The sequence below is a fragment of the Mirounga leonina genome, unplaced genomic scaffold (genome assembly GCF_011800145.1).
Source record: "Mirounga leonina isolate KUSES-001 unplaced genomic scaffold, KU_Mleo_1.0 Mir_127, whole genome shotgun sequence".
In the NCBI taxonomy this organism is placed as follows: Eukaryota; Metazoa; Chordata; class Mammalia; order Carnivora; family Phocidae; genus Mirounga; species Mirounga leonina.
The window spans coordinates 28,279,670-28,299,264 of record NW_023270316.1 but is presented as its reverse complement, the minus strand read 5'-3'; the positions used below and the strand labels follow the sequence as shown (position 1 = coordinate 28,299,264).

General features: G+C 38.4%; 1 long non-coding RNA gene across 3 annotated transcripts in view; it reads right to left on the bottom strand.

Moving 5' to 3' along the window:
- Positions 1–19,595, bottom strand: part of LOC118009313 — a 203,435-nt gene that overhangs the window by 170,022 nt on the left and 13,818 nt on the right. For 2 of the 3 annotated variants that reach the window (XR_004678878.1, XR_004678877.1), the window contains exon 1: positions 15,505–16,916. This is a non-coding gene — a long non-coding RNA (uncharacterized LOC118009313). Of the gene's footprint in view, positions 1–15,504; positions 16,917–19,595 lie in introns of those variants that run through there. The other variant, XR_004678879.1, reaches the window with a different exon arrangement.

The window sequence follows — 19,595 nt, the reverse complement described above, 5'->3', positions numbered from 1 at the left end:
TTTTTTTTAAGATTTTATTTATTCATTTGACAGAGAGAGACACAGCGAGAGAGGGAACACAAGCAGGGGGAGTGGAAGAGGGAGAAGCAGGCTTTCTGCGGAGCAGGGAGCCCGATGTGGGGCTCGATCCCAGGACCCCAGGATCATGACCTGAGCTGAAGGCAGATGCTCAACGACTGAGCCACCCAGGCGCCCCTAAACATATCAGTTTTAAAAAAGTAAATAAACAAACATGTCAGTTAAACATGTATTTTATCTCCACTTCCTCCAAAGACCACACTAAAAACAATAAAGAATAAAAAGAAAATCATAAACCTACAAGGAAAAAGAGAACAGAAAATGAAAAGCCTTTAGGTGCCCTATTTGACTTTTAGGAGCTGAAATCTGCACATCTTCCAACAAGAAGCAAGCTGCACCAGTCACAGAGCCCCAGAGAGTCTCAATAATTAGAGATATCAAGTATATATCAACTGGAGGCTAGACACGGGGATGAAAAAAGGTGCAATGGATGAAATGTCCAAATAACCCATCTCTACTATGTGATGCCAAATGACCATCCTTCCCCAACCCCTCAAGGGAGTTTATTGGAGAATCTGATATCTGGGGAAATTGAATCAGAGAGGCTACAGGCACCATGGATGTCAGACTGAAAACAGACACCAGCCCTTCAGCAAGCCCTTAACTCCTCGGTTTCAGATTCCTGGTAACCAAGTTTGTACTCCCCACTTTTTACCCCAAAAAAGAAAATCAAGAATGTTTTCCCAAGAAAATCAAATTCCCCAGAGAAACTGATATTTAACACCACTCCTAAAAAATTTATAGGCTAGCCACAAAGTCACTCTTGAAAAACCTCACTACTTGATAAGCCCCACTCATACTCAGAACTTTCAATTAAATGGGTCAGCTAATTGAACTCCAATAAAAACACATATCATCATAATTTGAGAAACCCCTCCAAAATTAAATCTAGAATACCAAAAAAAAGAAAGAAAGAAAAAAAGAAATGGAAGGAAAGTTGGAGGAACAAAGACCTTACTGGGAATAGAAGAATACTGAAATAAGGGAAGGAAGCGAGGGAGAGAGGGAGGGAGGGAAGAAGACAAATATCCTTAGAGGAATGAAAAGAGAAGGTTGCACCTATAAAACAAAAAAAGATGCTATTTTTATAAAGATAAGGAGAAGGCACTCAGAGAACATGAAAGTACCCTAGTAGGTAAAACTGAGAGCATCTACAGAGAATGAGAACAAACTGATGGTTGCCAAGGGCGGCGGAAGGGTTGGGGGATGAGCAAATGGGTGAAGGGGAGTGGGAGGTACAGGGTCCCAGTTACGGAATGAATAGGTCAGGGGGACAAAAGGTACAGCATAAGGACTATAGTCAATGGGAATAGTCAACGTAATAGGGATGTAGAGTGGTGGATGGTAGCTACACTTGTGGTGAGCATAGCATAATGTATAAGAGTTGTAAAATCACTATGTTATACACCTGAAACTAATATATCATGTGTCAACTATATTGCAATAAAATAAAAATAATAGTAATAATAATAATAAAACTGTATCTAAAAAGACCTCAATAGAAGGATTGGAAGACAAAGTTGAAGTCACATTCAAAAACCTAAGACAAAAATCAAGGTGGTGGATAATGGGACAGAAGAAATAAATATTTTTTAAAATTGAGAGATTAGGCTAGGAGGCCCCACAACCAAATACTGAAGTTCTGAAGAGAGAAAACGTCTGAAGAAAAGGAAATTATCAAAGAAATAATTAAAGGACATTTCTCAGGACTAAAGAAACAGGAACCTTCAGATGGGAAGGGTCAACAAGAATCTAGCACAATAAATGAAAAAGGCCCTCACGTCATTAAATTCCAGAACACCTAAGAAACCAGAAGATTCTAAAAGTTTCCAGAAAGAAGACCATTCATATATGAATAAACAAACATCAAAATGCATTAGGCTTCTCAATAGCAAAGTTAGAAACTATAAGAAATGGAGGAATAGCTCTAAAATTCTAAGGCATGATTATTTCCAACCCCATATGCTATACCCACTCAAATTATCAGGCAAGAGTGAGAGTAGGATAAAAATATTTTCAGCCATACAACTTCCCAAATCATTTATTTCCCATGTACCCTTTCCCATAAATTACTGATATACCCTCCACTAAAATGAGAGGAAAGAAGGAAAGAAAGACAGGGAAAGAAGACATGGGATCCAGGAATTAGAGGATCAAACACAGGAGAATAAAAGATAACTTAGGCAGACAACAAAGGGAGGACCCAAGGAATGATGACATTACATCAGGTGAGAGAATTCCCAGACTGAAGTCAGTAGATGAAGGGCGACAGGAGGGATGTCAGAGGGGAGGCCAGGGAAAAAAGGACTTGCTAGATCAATGGATACATGTGATCGCTTTAAAGCGTGGATTAGGAAAAATTCATGAAAATAACACAGAAAAATTAGCAAGAGAAAAATTGACAATTATTAGTACCAGGAAAATAATTTTAATTGGAAAAGAAACCTAGCCATAGTACATTATTTTGCCCAGCAGTAAAAAAAAAAAAAAAAAAGTCAGAACAATGTAAACACTAAAGTTTTTAAATGAAAAATTATGAGATAACTATACTGAAGGAGGGTAATATAACTCTATTGGTATGGAGAGAGGGGACAGTGAAGAGAAATATATCTTCACCTACCACAATACCAAGTCAATAGATGTTTCCAAAATTGATAAATTAAAGTTGATTAAACCAATTTGAATAGAAATATGAGCATATTATCTAGAAATACAGAAATAAAAACCATAAAAAACAATTAAAAGACTTCAAGGAAGCAGTCTCTGAGAAGCAGGACTGAGGGGTAAGAAAGAACACAGTAGAGAGCTCTCATATTTGTTGTAAGCCTCCATTAAAAGCCTTGACATTTTAAATTGTGCGTGTTCTTTTGATAAAAATAGAAAATAATTTTTTGAAATTAATATTCCTTTCCAACCATTCCATTCCTTTCTCCTTTCTTTTTCTTAAGTTCTAAATGCCCATAAACACATACCTTTATAATGAACAACACAGGCCAAGGGGGCAGTCATCATAATGGTGATCTCAGTAGGCATACACCAAATGTTTGTTGAAATGGAATGGGAATTATCTGCTCTTTTTAGATTAATGTCATATGTGAGATACTTAAATTCATATCTGTATTTTCTTTCTTTCTTTTTTTTTTTTAAGATTTTATTTATTTATATGACAGAGAGAGACAGCGAGAACAGGAACACAAGCAGGGGGAGTGGGAGAGGGAGAAGCAGGCCTCCCGCTGAGCAGGGAGCCCAATGCGGGGCTCGATCCCAGGACCCTGGGATCATGACCTGAGCCGAAGGTAGACGCTTAACGACTGAGCCACCCAGGTGCCCCCATATCTGTATTTTCAAAATATAGAATTAGGTAGACATGAAAGTTTCTACATTCCAAGTTAAGTTTTTCACATAATCAGGATCTAAAATATATCTGCAACCTCAATTCTAAAACTGGGTCTATTTGACATTTAATCACTCAGTTAAAAAACAAAATAAAAAAAAAAAATCCTAAACATTTTCACAAAAGCAATAATGTCATAAGCACAAAACTCAACACCTATTTATAGAATTCCATAGGAGGTTGTTTTTTATGAATCAATACAACCAAAAAGAGAGGTCTTTGTTCTCTTCAGAGGGGGCAGGGTGGGGAACAAAATAAATAATAAAGCAATAGGTCCATTGTCTGGAATATCATTTCCTTAAATTTGAAAATATAAAATGCCTTTCGTGTCTTACAATTAATCAAAATAACCTATTTTGAGATGCTAGAAAATACCTGCCCATTCTTCCCACAAAGAAAAAAGTCCATCTTTGCCCTTCATCCTTCCTAGATCTTCTGGGGTTTTTGTTTTTTGTTTAGAATGCTAAATAGCATTGAAAATTGATAACAAATCAAGCCAGCCTAATATACAGTCTCAAAGTTAACTGACATTACATTAAATAGATGATCAACCATCAAAATTACTACAGCAGTGTTTATTTTCCAGATCATATTTTGTAGTCTTTGAAATGTCAAATATGCATTCCCACTGAGAGGCAAATGTGGATATACATATGCAAGGATGTCATCAACATGGAGAAGACTGAAAGCAAATTTACAAGGATTCATTACAGAACTAATCCTTCCTAAAATTCTGATTAAACAAGGGACTGACAGGTTGTTTGATTCTGGGGGATTCGAGTTATTGATTACTGACACTGGAACTAGAACTCCTTATTGTCTGACTGAATGGAATTTCAGATGTGAAAGTCTATGGCCTCCAAATAAAGAACATTCATTTACACTGTGCTTTATGGAAATTAACATTATATAGTCTCTTATGACCTATTAACAGAGATCTGTCACCTGAAGAATTATATTCCTTTTTATCACATTAAAGAGCAAAACGCCACAAACATGCTCATTAATGAGTCGAAAAGTTTCTCGAAAATATATAAGCCTTTCTGAATAATGATGGGAAATGTTATACCCGATTTCCATGCCAAGTGCTCATCCCAAGCATTTATTTATTTATTTATTTTTAATTTTTTTTTTAAGATTTTTATTTATTTATATGAGAGAGAGAGAATGAGAGACAGAGAGCATGAGATGGGGAGGGTCAGAGGGAGAAGCAGACTCCCTGCCAAGCAGGGAGCCCGATGCGGGACTCAATCCCGGGACTCCAGGATCATGACCTGAGCCGAAGGCAGTCGCTTAACCAACTGAGCCACCCAGGCGCCCCAATCCCAAGCATTTAAATTTGCCTTTGCTTTCTGGCTTAGCCAACCTCCCACCCAACCTACCCCAAACACACGCACTTTAAAAAGTATCTGTAAATGTGTTTAGCCATGACACTCAAGTGACTGAGTTCTGGCAGTGGCCATCTTGTCTCGATCCCAGTCACAAAAACACCAAGGCACTAATTGGGAACAATGTCTTTCCTTCAGGTTCCTTGTGCCTTTGTCCTTACGCTATGTCTGGGGACAATAGCACAGCTTCCCTCTTTGAAGGGGTCACAGTTTATGCACAGAAACAACAGCCAAAGGGATAACTGCAGATAATGGTTGAGTGACAGAAGAAAGCATGGAGCAGGAGCCAAGGGAAGGAAACTGCTCACTGGCTCCATCTGAGGCAGCATTTAAGCTTGGCCTTGAAGTTTAGGGGAGGAACAGCATCAGCAGAAGCTAAGAGCAACATCCCAGTCCAAGGGACAGCATCTGAATACAAAGGCATGGCCTGCAAGCACAGTGTTTTCAGAAACTATAAGTGGTTTCCCTGTAGCTGAGACCAGAATGCACTGGTAGCAAATGTAAGAGATAAGGCTGAAAAGACAAGTTTGAGGAGTAAATTACAAAGGGTCTAGTATGCTGAGCTAAGAGCCTTGGATTTTTCTCTTGTAGGTAAGAAGGAACCGTTCAGAATTTTTAAGTAAGAGAATATAGTCCTGCAAGTTTCAAAATTCATCTGCTTCTTCATGTTTTACCACAAATTCACCTAGGAAGACCCTGAAAAGGCTCTTATCTCCATTTTAGACTTGAAAGGAGGATTCACTCATCAGCATAGATTCCCATAGTGTCTTAGATCAAGTGCCTATAAAAGGAGAGAATACCTCTCCTCTGTATTTTATACCCTTTCTAATTTTGCCCTAAGCAAGGGGGCCTTAAGTGCATGCTAAATCTACTCCTAGAATTTCCTAAAGTAATCTGCAGCTTTGAGTCCCCGACAAATAATATTCACCAAAGAAAAATTTCAGAAGCCTCTCATCTTCATTCTACATATTGCTTCGTTTTTTAGGACTGATGTCTCCCCTTAAAAAAATTTCAATATATTTGGATTTTTTGCCCTTTCACCAAATCCAGTGTGTGGTTATATGTCCTGACAATGCCTCCACTCCTTCACACTCCACCGCAGAAGCCAAACACCTGACTCTGAGTCACCTCTTCAACTTAAGTGAAGACCATTTTCTTGCATTCCTATGAAAGGAGAGCCTTTTTTTTTTTTTTTAAAGATTTTATTTATTTATTTGACAGAGAGAGACACAGCGAGAGAAGGAACACAAGCAGGGGGAGTGGGAGAGGGAGAAGCAGGCTTCCTGTGGAGCAGGGAGCCCAATGCGGGGCTCGATCCCAGGACCCTGGGATCATGACCGAGCCGAAGGCAGGCGCTTAACCGACGGAGCCACCCAGGCACCCCAAGGAGAGCCTTTTTAAAAGCATAGTAATTGCTTGACTTGAAAGTACCACCTGCTAATTTCTAAGCAGATTAGAAGAGCAATAGATCTCCAGACAAGGCCACATTCCCAGGACTGATCTAACCAGAGAACAGAAAACCAAATCAGCACTAGAATTAGCCTGAGCTGAACTGCTGGTGAGAGACGGCTCTTTGAAGAACCGAGCTGCACAGTGCCAGATGGACAGATGTAGTTTATTCAGAAACTTCTCCAGGGAGCCCCAGGCTTAAAATTGCTACTGGGGCTCAGGAGAGGCCAGTCCAGGCCTGGAGGCCACTGGCCTGAGGCCAAAGCACACCACAGTTATAGCCTGGGCTTCTTACATTGCAGAGAAGTAGTGGGAGCAGAGGCCTACCTCCTGCCCCACACTAGAACCCCCTACGCAGCCCTTCTGAGTCAGCCAACACCTGTTAACACTGACCCCAGGCATCATGTTGATGGAGGTGCTCTATGGGTACCTTCAACACCTACAGACATGGCCACTCAATCCAAACTTTGGTTTTTAAAACTTTTTCCTTTACAATTTTTAATATTTTTAAGATTATTTTTCAGCTTTATTATAGAGAATTAAACTACTTTCCAAAGCAGTTATATGTTTATCCCATACATACAATATACATAGCTCTTACAATAAATATTGTCCCCATTCTAGAGATGAGGAAAATGTGTCTCGGAGAAGCTAAGCGACTTGCCCATCACACAGCTTTTAAGCCGTACAGCCAGAGCCACCTTCCAGATTTTTCTGCTCCCTTGGCCAAAGCTCTTTCACACTAATTCTTGGGGCTTGCTGAGACAAGTGGAATCAGTGAGAAATTCAGGGAAGACTGAAGATTTTCTGCAGGAGATTCAGGTGTGTGATAAAGTCCTGGTAGAGAGGAGGGGTAGAGAGGGAGGGTGAGAGAGGGAGAAGAGAAGGAAGGAGGGAGAGAAAGAGAAGAGGAATGGAAAGAAGGGAGCAGACTTGCTGATTTCCACCCCTCCATGTAGACCTTTTGATAGACTTGCACAAAATTTAGAACAAGTTTCATAAATAGAAATATGTCCAGCTTTAGTCAAAAGAGCTGAGTTTACAAATGTGTTGAGCATGCATCTTTTGATTTGAGAGAGGTTTTTGTCAAACTAAGTGTTTTGAGTACTGAGTCCCTCTCTCTGCCGCCGAGCGTTGCTGCCCTATGTGCCCCAATGGTCATCACTGACACAGAGGCATTAGGACACTCCATGCCGGAAGGCTACTTAAAGCCTTGAGTGTTGTGCCCTGGAAGGGGGAGGTTTAAGATGGCAAAGGGAGGCATTAAATTTACCTTCTACTACCAACTTCCTTTGCTACAGAATCTCATTTTGTTTTCCTAAATCCTTGACTATGAAAAAGCCCCTATTCTTCTGCTTTTCTTCAGAACCCATGTCTTCTTTGGATGTTGTACTCAGAATTTTTTTTTTTTTTTAGGGATAGTATGACTGAGGAAATATTTTATTGAAATACAGTAAGAAAGACAATCCCTAACTGCCCCTTACATAACAGAGCTTCTGGGGACCAATCAAATTATAAATTGTAGGCCTTTTGATTACTGAACTATAATAATTAAATTACAGAAATTTCCTTAACTGTAGGGTTGAAAGGAACAAAATAACTGGCAAGTGGTCTAACCAGAGTAAATAATGTCCTTTTTATTTACATTTGGCTTTCCTATAAACTGCCTACTGGGTTGTGTGGAACTAAGGCTAGCAAAAAACTGAATCCCCATCCATCAGTATTAATCTCACACTTTGCTGTGGCTCCGTCCATTTATCTTTCCGACACAAATTAGAAATTCAAGAGTTTTAACAAATGAGCCTGCAAATGTAAACTTATTAGGCCATATATTTTTACTACACACTGTGCAGTGCCCTCCACAAAGCTGTCCCTTCAGAGAGCATTTTCCTATTTTGTGTTATTGATGGCAGCTAACTAATCACATTTTTAATGTTGTCTTTGGGGAGGGCTGTTTGAGTGAATGTGCAAGCTAAACTACCCAGAATAAATCTACCTTATTAAATGCTTGAAATTATGTGTCTTTTACGATAAAGAAACTCCCGAGCATTGTTACATTTGCTAACCTTCTTTCTGCAGGAATCAAAAGACTAGGATTAATTAAAATAATACATCAAAACTGGGGTGTTGTACAGAATGTGTCTATGTGTGAGGAAAGGCCAAGAAAAATTGGTTAATTGGTCTCTTCATCCCTATTCACTCCCCTCCATCTAAATAGCTTTAAGTGTTGCTTTCTGAACTGAACTACAATCCCATGAGCTGAGGCTCAGACAATGGCTGGTCCCCAGCCCTACCTCCACCCCAGGAAATTCATTCTGGTTTACATAGAGCCTTTCTGATTAACAAAGAACTCCAAAAAACTGGTCCCTAGAATTAGATGCTCTAAAACATGGAGAAAGTATACAAAGTACAAACTGCGGCCCCCATGTTGTAATTCATCTAAATAAAAATGTCCTGATTTAATGCCTCTGAACAGTATCATTAGAAGTCTCAAAAGAAAATGTCTGCACGTCACTGCTTCTCTCAAAGCCCAGGTCCTCCTTTCTTTTGGCTATGGTAGGCAATCTAGTGATGGAGCTCCCTCCGTACTGTGTACAATCATTTCATTATTCTGAGGTGGTTTAATTACTGGCAGGTCCCTTATTACTGAGCTCCAGTGCTAATCTGAGCCCTGAGTGCATCTGCTTTCCACCTCTTTGCTTTGAAAGTTTTGCACTCTCAGAAGCAAATGCATACATGGCCACAATTCTGGCTTGTCACATAAATTTCAGGGATAACAAATGATGCTTAAGCTTGAATAGAGGGAATGGAGATCATCTGGGAGCTAGAGCTCTCAACAGCGCAAGTGGTAGAGACTTTGGAAGCCGCATCCATGCATGTGCTTCACTAATAAAGAGACAGAATAGAAATTTACCTAAAAGGAAAAAAAAAATGCATGTGAAGTGGGAGGTGATAAAGCAAGGACTCAATTTTTTGCAAATTAATTTCCAATTATTTGATTGCCCCACTTGAGACGTATGGCTTTTGTGAAACTGACATTTAAACACAATAAGCATATGCTCTTTGTAGAAATTAAAGTCACAAGCATTTCAAGGCTGTGTAATAGATGGCTTTAGTATTCCCCTGCAATCAGAGTTCTTCTCTACTACTTAGCTTGGAGGAGAAACATAAACTTGATTAGTACTTAACTAGAGTGTAATGGCTGATAAATTGGCCTTAATGTTTCAAAACTAGACAACTATGCTAAGGTTGCCTAGAATTTATTTCTTAACTACACAGATACACCTACTTTTCTCACTGAGGCACAGGAATCAACAATTTAAGGATGCACTAGCTCTCTTGAAGTGTATTTCTTATTTGTCTTGGATTACTTAAAGATTTAGCTGTTCTCTCTAGCAAAGGTGCAATCCCAAAAGAGGTAAGAACTGATGAATTAAAAAGAAAGTCATGGTTGGCAAAGGTAAAACGTGCTGGGAAAGTGTTCCTCATCAGAACTTGGTTTGAAAAATGCAAGGTGTTTATTTAGTCACTCAGCAAATGCTTTTTGAGCACCTACTAAGAGCTAGGATCTGTGTCAGGTGCTGGAAAGGCAAAGTTAATGACTCCTGCCATCAAGAAGCTAGTGACGAAGACAGCCATGTAAGCAGGTAATAAAACATGGTAAGGGCTATTATAGAAACATAAACCAAGAGTTTGGCAGCTCAAATAATCACCAAAGAAATGTCCCTGCCTATCAAATTTGTATTTGTTACAATGCTTAGAATCTAAATTACACTTGCTTTCATTGCATTCACATGGGGAAAAGAAAATCCATTTTGTTACTAATGTTAATGAGAACAACATTCACATTTTAAAGCTACACTGTTACCTTCACTGTGAAACAGGTGAAAGTCCCCACTACAGAAGAGCTTCTAAGAAGCTGAGTTTACATAGAAGTAAATAAATATTCATTTCAATATTTCAAACAGTACATACTAAGGGATATTTACACTTAAAAAGCACCCTACAATTAATTCTTTATTTAAGCAAAGAACCCTTTTGCAATTTGAACAATCCCCATGTTTATTTGCAGTATAAGCCTGGATTTTCATATATTAAGTTTGAATCACAAAAATCTTAGTGATGGGTCCTGAGGCAACATATTGTATTATCTTCTTAGGCCATGACACTGTCTTGCTTGCAGTGAATAGAACAAAAGGCATTAAAGGCACTAATCCCTCTTGCCCTCAGGATAAGGTCCAAACTCTTTAACCTTTCATGGATCTGGTTCCCCTTAATCCTCCAGCCTCCAGATGAGTGATATAAAATAGTGGGATCTCTGTCAGTCTAGTTTCCTGAGTGACTGCATGGAACAGAAACACCTCCAGCTCCACCTCTGTCGCTACCAATCATGTTAGATATATAATGTAAGCTATAAATAAATGAACCATTTTTCTTAAACTCTTGGATTTAGGAGTTGTTTGTTACCATAGCATGGCATAGTCCCAGCCCTCAGCCTTTTGGTAGCTATGGTACAGTGTGGCCTAGAACACTGCTTTCCACACTTAAGCACTTGATTGCCCTGTTCACAATTTTTGCATACCCGAATACTATTTTTATTTAAATCAATTCAGGGGTGCCTGGGTGGCTCAGTCAGTTAAGAGTCTGCCTTTGGCTCAGGTCATATTCCTGGGGTTCTGGGATCGAGCCCCGCAGGAGGCTCCCTGCTCAGCGGGGAGCCTGCTTCTCCCTCTCCCTTTGCTGCTCCCCCTGCTTGTACTCTCTCTCTCTGTCAAATAAACAAATAAAATCTTTTAAAAAAAATTAATTTTTCCACCTAGAAATATGTATTTTAAAATAAAACTACATATCACTATTGTAAGTGGAAAATCAGTATCACTTCCAGTAAGTAGAAACTATACAAACCATAACTCTTAAAATAAGATACTTATATACTGCATTAAAATTGGTAATGTGCCACTAATATAGACCTAACACATTTTTAGAAATACTAGTGAAGAAAAGAAAGGCATAGGCCTTGATGTCTAACAAAATTGGGCATCATCCACCATCTACAGTGTGACCTCAGGTAATTTAACTGACCTCTCTGAAGTTCAGGTATTTTATGTATTTTATAACGTGGAAAACAATTACATAAGATTAATTTGAACATTAAATGGGAAATGTATGTGAAATTCCAAGAATATATTTTTTAAATGCACAATTTGCTGGGTTTTAGTATACTGGCTCACTTTTAATTGTCAAAAATATTAGATGTTATTGCTATTATTATTGGTGTCTCATAATCACTAGATTGTGAGCTCCTTAAGGTATTATGCTTATTCATCTCTGAGTCCTCATACCTAGTATTTGTCCTTTCTGGGGGGACAATACACCTAGTATTTGTTTTTTGTTTTCCATTCCTGTATGTATAAAATCAACCATTAAATGACTTCTCATAGTTCAACTGTAAACCACTCTGACTTAGCAGTGCCTGATTCCCACCTATAGGCTAATAAAGGGTTCTCATCTTCACAAACTGCTATTCTTCAAAATAATCTGGATCTTGTCTTTCAGTTCAATGATTTACTAATTAGCATAATTAGTAGCAGAAAGGATCTCAAGGTTGAAAGTTTGATGCACATAATTACAATACAAGAAGAAGCCAGGTTTTACACTGAGGAACTACAGGATCCACAACACTCAGACATTCAGAGTATTAAGTACAGCTTACCCTTCCTGAAGACGGCCAGAGGCCATTTTGCAGCAGCTAAGCACAAAGAACCTAAAATCAGAGAGACTTGGGTTTCAACCTTGAACCCACCTTGGGCAAGTTAAGAATCCTCTCTATCCTTAGTTTCCTCATCTATAAATGACTAACAGAAGTCTCCTCTTAGGATTGTCAAAAGGGCTAAACAGAGATGCACAGAGCTTACAAGGGTTTAGAATAGGCAGTGGCACACAGCAAAAGCTTATTTATTTATTTTTTTTAAGATTTTACTTATTTGGGGCGCCTGGGTGGCTCAGTCGTTAAGCGTCTGCCTTCGGCTCAGGTCATGATCCCAGGGTCCTGGGATCGAGTCCCACATCGGGCTCCCTGCTCCGCAGGAAGCCTGCTTCTCGCTCTCCCACTCCCCCTGCTTGTGTTCCTGCTCTCGCTATCTCTCTCTCTCTGTCAAATAAATAAATAAAATCTTAAAAAAAAAAAAAAAAAGATTTTACTTATTTGAGAGAGAGAGAAAGCAAGAGACAGAGCACACATGAGCAGTGGGTGGGGCTGGCAGGGAGGGGCAGAGGGAGAAGCAGCCTCCCCACTGAGCAGGGAGCCCAACAGACAGACAGTGGGGCTCAATCCCATCAGGACCCCAGGATCATGACCTGAGCCAAAGGAAGACGCTTAACCTAGTGAGCCACCCAGGCACCCCAGCACAGTGCTTATTACCATCCACATGATTATTGTGATTATAAAACTATACATCTGACGAAGTGTAAGGATTCATACACTGAACTATTATAAAAATTTCAGGTAACTGGAGACCTTTTAGGCATCCTACAACTCCTTTTTTGTTAAATTTTTTTTAATCCAGTCATTTTATTAACAATGATAAACCAGATTATGCCATGGTTTAAAAAAAAAAGTCCAACAAAAGTTTCTCTCTTACTCTCCCAGACAACAGATGATAGACAACACTGCAGCATAGCTCATCTCCACGTGCTGCCTTCGTTCTCACCTGCTTTAGCCACTAAGCATCTCCATACCAACCTGCATGTCCGTGGCTGACGGCAGTGGGAGGGATGAGCAGGCTGGGTAGCTGAGCCACAACTGACCCACTGCTTCCACTCACACTCCTTGGCCAAAGCAAACCACATGGCATACCCATCCTCAGGGCAGCAGGGGGAGAAAAGCCACCCACCCATCTGCGGGAAGGTAGAGGAGAACCAGACAGTGAAGAGGAGTGCTAATGCCCACCACAGCTGTGAATGAGTATAATAATCACTTGTGCAGTGACTGGGTCTTAGCAATTATAATTCTCAAAACTCTTAATGAAAAGCTCTCATTACATTAAAAAATCCAATAAAACACTTAACAAAATTCCAAATTTTCAAAGCAGCTGTTGGAGGTCACAAAAGAAGAATCCTGCTAAAACATTTTTAATTCACACACAATTTCATGGATTTATGGTAGCTTCTTTTCCCACTCGAAACTCTGATCTTACCTCGTGCAAGAAAAAAGGGGGTTCCCTCTCTTTTTTGTCCACAAAGCAGCAAAAAAGGAACCTAGTTCTCAGATCCAAGGAAATGTGGGATTTGGACTTCAGTCAATATGATCATGTGATTTGTACTGGGCAGGGGACAACCAACAACAATTACCTTCCCATAGGAAAGAGGTGCCCCTATTTTACTGGCCCCTTCCAGTTTCCAGTTCACTGTCAAACTACTAAAACAAGTTATATCCCAATTATTTTCTATTTCCTCCTTCCATGTAACTTTTGAATTTGGTCTCCAAATCCACACCTCCAATCTCAATGAGATCATCCAGCCAGCTACATGAGTATCTTGAATATCTTGAATATCTTACTTCACAAATTTAGAATCGCATGTAGCATTTCTGCCAAAGCTAGCTCTCTTGGTTTCATTATTTTAGTTAATTTTCTGACCAAGTTTGAATTGTCAATGAACTTTGATTTCTTCATCTCTCCTGGCTCTAAATTTTATCTGGTCCCAGGCCTATTTAATTCTTTTTATGAAATCTTTGTTTTGTATGCTCCTCCCTTTCTATTCTTTACCACCATGATACCCAGTACCTCACAGTCGGACCACTGAAACCATCTTCTAACTGGTCTCCTTTTCTCTAGGCTTTTCTATCTCCGGATTTCAGCATGCCACCTGCACAACCATCCCAAAACATCACTTTTGTTAGGTTAATCTCCAGGAGAGGGAAGAAGACCCTTCTATAACTTACCACGGCACACAGTATAAACCCCACATCCTTTTCATCAGTGGAGCTTTTGTCATGGGCATGATTCCCTCCCAAATAAAATCAAAGCACTCACTGATTTTAGGAAAGATCATGTACTTTCTCTTTCTCTGCCTTTCCCTATACATTGTCCCTGCCTAGCTAGATATAACCTCCCATCTTCAAATCCCACTTGTCATTTAAAACCTAGAACCAATGCCTCCATAAAGTCTTCCTGAATCATGGCTGGCTCTGTAAATATAACATAATTTGTGTACAAGGAGTCACAAAGCAGCATCCCACAGAATGACACTCAAGATGTATTTTGTTTTGTCAACATTGTGTTGTTGCCATCATTTAAGTTAAATTTTAATACTCTTAGGGACTACATATACTCTTCAGTTTCCTTACCACTTGAGTTTGAGAACCCTGGTCTACGCCATGTCATGCTGGTGGCATTATTTCATAATCTTTGTCTGTGATTTGTAAAAACATGTTTTGTTTATTTTTCCAACTTGTAAATTTCCTAAGGTCAGAGAAGTGTTTTTATACAATTAAAATTTTAAATAGGGCAAGATGAGACAGCACTTTGTAAACGTAATTAGCCAAAGAGTCATTGGCCGCTATGTCTCTTTTACCCCAAGTTCTTCCAGCACCAACACCAGGAGGGTATCTTTGAGCCATTCAGGAACAAAAATGGTTTTATTACTGGGGAAGAAAAATGGTTCTATAAACATCTTCTCTCTTTTCCCCTTTCCCCACCCAACTGATAACTTTTATTTTCATATTAATTCACAGATTTCCTCAGCATTTTATCCCAATTGAAGTTTAATATTAAATAAAAACTTCTGTATGCAAAAGCATCCATTTGGGAGCTCTTCAAATCCCAAATAAGAGTAGTTGTTGAAGCAACTAGATCCAATATAAAGAAATGAGCAAAAATGATTTCAAAGGAAAAAAAATATGGAAATTCGGCAAAGAGAAAAAAGAATCTCAGTGTTTGCAATGGTTTGGAAATAAAAGATGGAAACTATTTGCAGGAAATATTTTGAAAAAAGAGCAAAAGTAGGAATAGAGTAGTGATTGAAAGAGTAAATTAACTAGTAATTATTGCGTAATGCCAGCCAAGATTTCACATGCCTTATGTATGTCACAGTGACCATTCGAGTTTGGTGGTGTTGTTCTTATCCTCAATGAGGAACTGAAGTTCAGAGAATTTACCTGATCCTCAATGAGGAACTGAAGTTCAGAGAATTTACCTGAGGCTATACAACTTGGTAAATAATAGCATCATGATTCAAACCGGATCTGTCTGACTCGAAGCCTGCATTCTTGGAACTAGGCCGCACAGCCTCCTAATAAAATAAAATAGAAATTGTAGGCTTAGTAGATGATAACTGGTCCAGCAGTTTATTTTAATTAATAAAAACTTCTAACTTTATTCAAAAAGAAGTAGAAGCCACAGAAGAAAAACTCTAACAGTGTCATAAGAAAAACAATGATTAAGAAGAATTATTCTAATGTGAAATGAAGAAGAAGTGGGTGTCAGGCATTGAACTGCAAAGGAAGACCGCAGCAGTTTGGGGAGTCCACTACCATAGGCAGGACTTGGAAATGATGAGCACACAAAGGCAGGAAATGCTAGCAAGACCAACACAAGTGAGGACAGAGATTGAAGTTAACATTGTAAAGTGGTTCAGACTTTTTGGATGAGGATTTTGCAATATAATTCAATATCCATTAAAATTTTCATGCCTTATGAAACAGAAATTTCAACCTCTGGAAACTTAACTCAGAGGAATGTGGGGTGCTGGGGGGAGAGGATCCTGAATGAACAGAGATACACATAGCTGTATTAATATATTTTTTTAAAAACTAGTAATAATATGAATATCCAATAGTTGGGGAAATATTAGGTAAACTATGATATATTATATAAGCCATTAAAATGTTAAATATGATTGCTTAGAAACCTTAGAAAAGTATTTAAAATAGGTCAAAGGCAAAAAGAAAAGCATTAATCTTGTATCCACTATAATAAAAGCTACTGTTCTTGAGCACTTACTGTGTGCCAAATTCTGATCTAAAAGCATCACATGCATGAACTCATTTAAATCTAATAACTTCTCTATGAGGAAGGTGTTATGATCATCTCCGTCATGTAGAAGAGAAGTCTGGAGGTAACGACCAGTTATGCCCCAGGTCACACAGTACTGAGAGTATGAGACAGGTTTCCAACTGATGTAGTCTGGCTCTAAGGCCCATACAATTAACAACCACAGTGTTAATGCTGCCTCCATAATTATAAGGTCTGTAATTAAATGAATGCAAAAATGAAATATATGTGGATAAAGATTAAGAACTATTACTGAAGAGGAATCAGCACAACTTGGAAGTAGAATGAAAGCAGGCAATGGAGTAGATCTCTCTGATAATGGTTTCATTCAATCCTTTCCAGAGGGTTAAATTAATTCTGTGGTCCTTTCCAGATTTTTGGTTTAGAGATATTGAAATCTCATAATTAATATTGTTCATATGTAACTAGCCACATCTAGTTTAAATCTATATATACAGTCTCACAGATATTTTCACCCACAAAAGAAATTATGACATAAAAATAGTGAAGTATAAACAAAATGTAAAAGGAATAAAATTATTCCTCCAGCTGTCAAAAAAAAAGTTAAACTCTTAAATTTATCATGTATTTTTTTATTATTATGTTATGTTAATCACCATACATTACATTAGTTTTTGATGTAGTGTTCCATGATTCATTGTTTGCGTATAACACCCAGTGCTCCATGCAGAACGTGCCCTCTTTAATACCCATCTTGTATGTTTTAAAGTAGTGAGCATTTCATACCATAATCTAATTTCTTTGAACTAAAATGTGATTAAACATTGTGATTAGTATACATTCAAATTTTCAAGTTAGATTTAATCCCTCAGCATCTTAAGGGGGTTATGGCAAGGAGAACGACACTGTTTTCTTTAGGATAGGACTGTATAGAATTACATATATTCAAATACTTCTTCAATTAATCCATGTCTTATGACCTACTAAAAATAAATCTCAAAGGAATACTGTCATACATGATGTTACATCCAACTTTTGCAAACCACAAACTGTCACTGTAATGTCACATTTCACTTCAACCCAATATCAAGACTATAACCCTCCAATTCTCAAAGGTAATTCAAGCTGTATTCAACTTTAAAAGGTTTCAACTTTAGTTAATGCCACCTTCGTTGTTGCTGAAGATTACATACCTAAAATATTAGGGACAAGTTAACACAGTCAAGCAATCAGAGGTTTGTTCTAAACAAAAGAGACATTTTCTTGTGTGACTCCTGGAAAACAAGTTTTTTCACTTTGTAGACACACCATATGTGTTATTTTCATGGGCACAAAGAAATCATCAACTTAAAAAGAGAATAAAGCCTCTGCATAATGAACACTGAACCAGACTATACATAATACACATACATATTTTCAAAACACCCATATCACATACCATTTAAACAGAGCTCCTGTGATTGAGTGTTGTAAGCAAAGGAATTTTATCCATTGTTTCTAATACTATTTCAAATGGAATCATTTGAAACCTTGATTAAAAATGTATACTGGCATGTCAGGTAAAGTATTAGGGAATAGAAATGTGCTTTTTAAGACCCATTATACAATTTTTGTTATTTGAGAAACAGAAAGTAAGAAACAAATAACACACAGGTTTCAAAATAACAAAGCTTGCTACAGCACCCATCCTCAATTTTCTCCTACCAGAGGTTATATAAAGAAATAAAATTATCAAATGGAAAAGCATACAGAGGCATACACCAGCATTGTAAAAATCAATTTAAGAAGTGCAACTGCAGTTGTCTTTCCTGGGTTTTTAATTATGTGTTTGTTTGCCATGGTGGCCTAATTTAGTCAAGAAGATGAGCCAACATTAAAAGCTGGTAGGAGAGGTAAGTAATCCCCAGGGTGGGCTGCTTGTGCTCAAGAGTTTAAACGCTACATATACAGAGGCAGAAGCCAAGGCACATTTGAGAAGGGGGTCCACATGACAAACAGTGAAAGGGGAGCAAATCAAATTTTTCACAATTAGTTGAACAACAACTGTGACAGGTTTAGCGCTTAGCATTTTCATTTGTGTGCTCAAATTTGGTTATCTGTCCTCTTTTATGCAAATGCGATGTGACAGGAGAAGCTGGGAGCACTGGAGCAGGCCAATCACTCACAACAGGGGCTAGGGCTGCTCAGCTGAGAGGCTGGGATTAAGTGGACTGAATGCTGATGGATAAATGACAGGAGCTGAGCTGAAAACCTCATGAACTGATTTAAAACTTCTAAGGGAGGATGCCAAGAATATAATTATGCTTTATGCTCCAGTCTAAACTGTCAAAAATAAAAAGATAAAAGAAGAATATAAATTGTACCAAATGAATATTATCAGCATTCATAATTTAACTAAACCCAACATGTTTATCCTACACTGGAAAATAGATAAGATTGGAAAGCTGTGTTCTTATACCACAGCCTTTAAGACTGAAGCTAAGTTTAAAAATTTAAAAGCGGAGCATAATGGAAGGAAATCCAAGACATCGCAGATTTCTTCTTAAAGGGAATCCCGTCTCCAGCAAGGCAGGGGCCCTCTCTGCAAAGGTGGCCCAGGCAGTTCACCTTCTACTGTCTCTCTGCAGAGAGCTGGAGGTTCAGGGTGGTGTCTCCTTCACGCCTAGAGCTGTGGAGCACGATCAACAGTACCTGGGAGAATCTGAGTGACATTTCCATGAAGCTGCAGGCTGTCTGCATTCTGCCCAACCAGTACTAACAGTCAATGATTCTACCAAGCCGAAAGGGTTGAAAAACATTAGAGCTTGTTATCTCCTTTGCTTCACGTAGGTCTTGTAATTTTATTGTCTCTACAAGTTCTTAAGAGAATATTTTACAACACTAAATTTCTCAGAAGGTAGAGTCTCCTATCTGAAAACTGGGATGTGAACTATTATCCTCAGTTCCTTTCAACCTCTGACTACAATTTCTCTATTATTGCTACACACACACACACAGCTTTCTGGGAAGACATCAATGATATAAGACAAGAAGACAGAAAAAGCATACATACATATGTACTTTATGGATAAATACATACAGAAAGGGAAAATATAATCTGAAATTCTCTTCATAAAAAGGGAGGATACCAAGCAATGCCATTCAGTAGGAAGAAACACAGAAAGTAAAGATGGTAACAAAGGCAAATCATGTTTAAATGAACTACGTAATACTCATACTGAAGAAAATACATAAATTGAGAACATAATTTGTCCCAATCAATGCTCTTAGCTA